This window comes from Octopus bimaculoides, chromosome 4, assembly GCF_001194135.2.
Source record: "Octopus bimaculoides isolate UCB-OBI-ISO-001 chromosome 4, ASM119413v2, whole genome shotgun sequence".
Classification (NCBI taxonomy): domain Eukaryota; kingdom Metazoa; phylum Mollusca; class Cephalopoda; order Octopoda; family Octopodidae; genus Octopus; species Octopus bimaculoides.
In genome coordinates, this window is record NC_068984.1 from 18,278,702 (window position 1) to 18,283,462 (window position 4,761).

General features: G+C 37.0%; 1 protein-coding gene across 1 annotated transcript in view; it reads left to right on the plus strand.

The window, feature by feature from the left end:
• The window catches only part of LOC106881370 (kinesin-like protein KIF13A), a 696,895-nt gene that overhangs the window by 359,011 nt on the left and 333,123 nt on the right, over positions 1 to 4,761 (plus strand). The gene's annotated exons all lie outside the window — the stretch shown is intronic.

A 4,761-nucleotide genomic window follows, 5' to 3' on the forward strand; every position in this document is an offset into this window, starting at 1 on the left:
GTGGTGGTGGTTTCAAAGTTTAGCACATGGCCGGTAATTTTGGGGGTAAAGGATGAGTTGCTTTCATTAACTCCAGTACTTCATAGGTACTTTATTTTAACAATCCTGAAAGGATTGAAGGCCAAGTTGACCTTAGCAGCATTTGAAATCAGAATGTAAAGAGCTGGAGGAAATACCGCCAAGCACTTTATCCAACGCTCCAACAATTCTGCCAGTTCACCACCTTAAGAATAATAATAATAAAAAGACGACGACGAGAAATTTGTTGTAGGTTGTATGTATCCTTCTCTATACCCGAAGTAAAGTTAACTTAGTAATAGCAGAATAATGATGCAAATTAACATATTGCATTTTAGCTGGGCTGTTTCTACTCTACAGTTTTATTCCTCGTTTGCATGTTAGAAAAAACAAATGTAATTTTATAATTGGTAAATGAAATCATTAAAATCAATAAAACTGATAGAACTTTCAATCTCTTTTGAACTGTTTTCCGATATAATTAGTTAAAGCCTTCCTTTGACACGTCTTCTTAAAGAGGAATATTTTAAAAAATTTATAGTGTTACAATAATGTCTCGAAATCCCTGAGTTTGTTCGTTTATTTGTTTTACTGTTGTTGCAGTAATTAAGCGTTGTTTTCTCGGTTTGTTCTTTTCTTTTCTGCCAATTCTATAAATTCTGGATTTTGTCTTGGGAACAAAATTTTTATGCTCAATTTGTTATTGTATTGCTGTGAACTATCTGTGCATGTACATGGGGAGGTGTGTGTGTGTGTATGTGCATGCGTGGGTAGGTGGGTGTAAGTGCATGCGTGCGTATGTATGCATGTGTGTGTATGTATATATGTATATATATATATATATATATATGTATGTGTATGTATATATGTGTTTGTGTGTATGTATGTATGTATATGTGTGTGTGTGTATGTCTGTGTTTATATATATATATATATATTTGTATTTTCTCACCGTGTTTAAATTAGCTATGATGCAAAAACAAGAGCATTGTCCTAGCATTTACTGTTGATTGAGAATCAGTTGTTAAAAATATTTCAAGTGTGGTTTTTAGTTAAAAATAACTGAAATGTTACTGCAACAGTCTTATCTTGTGAGCAAGGTTTTTACTAAATTAATGAAGAATGTGAAGCATTTCTTAATTCAACCAGAGTTAATTGAATATGGTTCATTACTAATCATTTTCCTTTGCTTTAATGAGAAATTACGATAACTTTCGGTTATTTGAACATATTTGTAATGTTTGTTTATCGATGTTATGTTTGAATAGTTAATTAATCTGTTTAAATTAGGATGTTGTAGAAACGAGAAATAACTAGAATGTTACTAACATTTAACTAAATATAGAAAGTGCTATATAAAAATAATAATACAAAGTCGCAATTTTAATTAACAGATAAACAGAAATAAGTTGACCTCAAATGAACTTCACTTATTTATTTTTAGGGGGTGGGGGTTAAAGCTTGTTGTGTCCCTAGTTTAACATCCCCATATTACCATTGCGTTGATAAGTACCTACTCAGTTGCAAGCAGGGATCAGGCTTGTAGCTGGGAGTTTTCATGATCTTGGAACACACTATGACCTTTGACATTTCACTAGATGTCTAAAACTAACTTCATTAGACACTTCACTCTTCACTTTCTTTTCTGGCATCTGTGGACTCTGAGCCAACGTTGATACCACACATCACTTTTTACTAACATGCAAACCCCCACATCCTATTTATAACTGAAACACAAATCTCTGAGATCTATCCTTCACTCAGTTCTATCCATCACTCAGCTCTATCCATCACTCACCGCTGTCCATTGCTCAATTTTATCTGTCATTCAGTTCCATCCATCACTCAACTCTATTCATCGCCCAGTACTATCTGTCGCTCAGCTGTATCCATCACTCAGCTCTATCCATTACTCAGCTGTATTGCTCAGCTCTATCCATCCCTCAGTTCTATCCATCACTCAGCTCTCTCCATTGCTCAGTTCTTCCTGTCATTCAACTCTACTTGTCATTCAGCCCTATCTCTCACTCAGGTGTATTTGTCACTCAGCTCTATCCATCCATTGGTTCTATCCATCGCTCAGTTCTATCCATCACTCAGTACTAATCATTGCTCAGTTTTACCCACCATCAGCTCTATCCATCACTCAGCTCTGCTGTCCAGGCTACATTCTGAAAGATAGTATGTGGTTCCATTCTCCCTGCCAATCCTCCCTTCCTCCTGGATATCAGCAACGAAGACTTGCAATTACTCAGCTTCAAAGTCTCCCCGTAATACATCTGCTTCCTCTACCATTCTCCAAACTGCTCCAAATCGCCGACACCTCTTCAACCGTATCTTATCTTACATTTAGAACAGCTTTCTCTCTTCATCCCTCTCCAAAATTATTGCCATCAGTGATTGCAATGCTCACACTGGTGGTGTGGAGAGGGGAGGCCGGTATGCATGGACGACTGCTGGTCTTCCATAAACAACCTTGCTCGGACTTGTGCCTGGGAGGGTAACTGTCTAGGTGCAATCCCATGGTCAGTCATGACCGAAGGGGGTCTCAGCACATACACACCAAGTGTAGAAGCACTTCCATTCACTTCAAACTAAAAAGGTTACCATACCTGACAATGTCCTTTCCATTACCTTCAAACAATGCAACCCAGAAATCACCCTTAAACGCACAAAAGTTTTAAACTCCTCCCCCTCTCTTTCTCTCTCTCCCTCTCCCCCTCTCTCTCTCCCTCTCCCCCTCTCTCTCTCACACACACACGTGTGTATTCTTAGGAAAACCTCTGTATTCCAATAAACCAAAGTTAATGGAGTTGGCCACCAGCACCCTATTGAATGTCTCTCATTCCTTAATGACCACAAGTACAGCTTCTGTATACCAAGGTTTGCTGAGGACCATCTCTCCTATGCCATTACTTTGTGGTGTCTTGCCTTCAAGTTTAGTGTAACAGTGTTGTTGCTCTCAATATCACCTGTGCTTTCAGCTGTGTCATGTCTAAATCCACTGTGGAACCTACCCACCTGTTGACTCTGTCCTCCATTCATCTCTTGGGTCACCAGGGTTTTCCTGTCAGTTTGCCACTATTGTAGCATGTTGTGAAGGTGCATGGCTTAGTGGTTACAGTATTTGGCTCATGATTGTAAGGTTGTGGGTTCAATATCCAGCAACACATTGTGTCCTTGAGCAAAACGCTTAATTTCACTGAGCTCCAGTCCACTCAGCTGAAAAAAAATGAGTAGTACTTATATTTTTCGAAGGGCTAGCATTGTCACACTCTATACCATGCTGAATCTCCCTGAGAACTACATTAAGGGTACGTGTGTCTGTAGAGTGCAGCCTCTTGCATGTTAATTTCTTGAGCAGGCTGTTCCGTTGATCAGATCAACTGGAACTCTTGTCTTTGTAACTGACAGAGAGCCATTTTAAGACCCCATCCAGAGAAAGGCAACTCAGCTGGTTAGCTCCAAGTCTCCCACAGACATGTTGTCTCCCATCTCTGCTGTTTTTTCTAGCACTATTACAATACCCTCTGTTACTCTGGGTTGTTAGTCTCATGCCACCTCTGCTCAAGAACTCTCAACTCACCTATTACTTTTAATTTCATTACCTATATTGTGTTGAATTTAACAGGTCCCACTAACCTCTTCAGTTAGTGTTAGCCTGCTTCATTCACCCCCTCTCCCCCACTTCTCTGTCTTGCCTGCAGTTATCAACCAGCAAAAACTGAAACAGAACATCAACAGTATCTATTTCACCAGTTTCAGCATGTGTAGGGCCCCTCGTTCCAAAGTTCCAAATCAAACTGATAAATTTAACTTGTCTTATTGACTTTCTTGTGGGCATTTTTTTCCATAGAATAGTGAGTGGAGAGGTACTTTGAAGTCTGCTGTATAGGCTTGTGGTTAGGGGGCAGAGATGTAGAGGTAAACTCAGAGACCACCTTGGGCAACACACACCCTTGCTATGCCGATACATTTTTGTGTTCTAATACACTTGGTATTTTAATACAATATTCAGTTATTTTATTTATCACTTTCAATAAGATTGCTATAAATCGTGACTGAAATATTTATTACATTATTACATATGCATATACATATGTATATATACATATATATATGTGTGTGTGTGTATATGTATATATATATATATATATATATATATAGCTTTTGAAACGCCTGATATATGAAACAAATGAAAGACCCATAACATAAAGGAAATCTTTTAACAATAAAATGTTTATTATTAAATATTACAAAAGAAAATAAATTATGAAAGTTTTAAACCTTGTTCTAATATTTGTCAGAGAATCTGCCATTCTGTTTCACTCTTTGCACCTCTCTCATCATTCACTCTAAACTTCTCTTCCATTTTCTCAACCGGAAAAATTCCCCTTTCAAAAAAAAAAAAAAAAAAATCAAAAAGTTTATAACACTTAAATAATCCTCTTCTACTTGATGACTGAATTAACGTCTAGTGTAACAATAATAATTTGTGCTTTCATGTATGCTTGTGTACACATGTGTCTGTCTATGTACGTATGTGCAAATAGAAGTTCTCTTCTTTTTTTTTGCTGTTTTTTTGTTTGTTTGTTTTTTTTTTGTTTTCATTAACGTTATTATTAATTCACATAATACTTAATTTTTTTTTCTCTCTGTGAGTACTTTAAGTGTACAACACTTGTAAAGCCAGTTCATAATTACTTGCTAACATCGTTGTGTGTTTTTTTTTTTTTTTTTTTT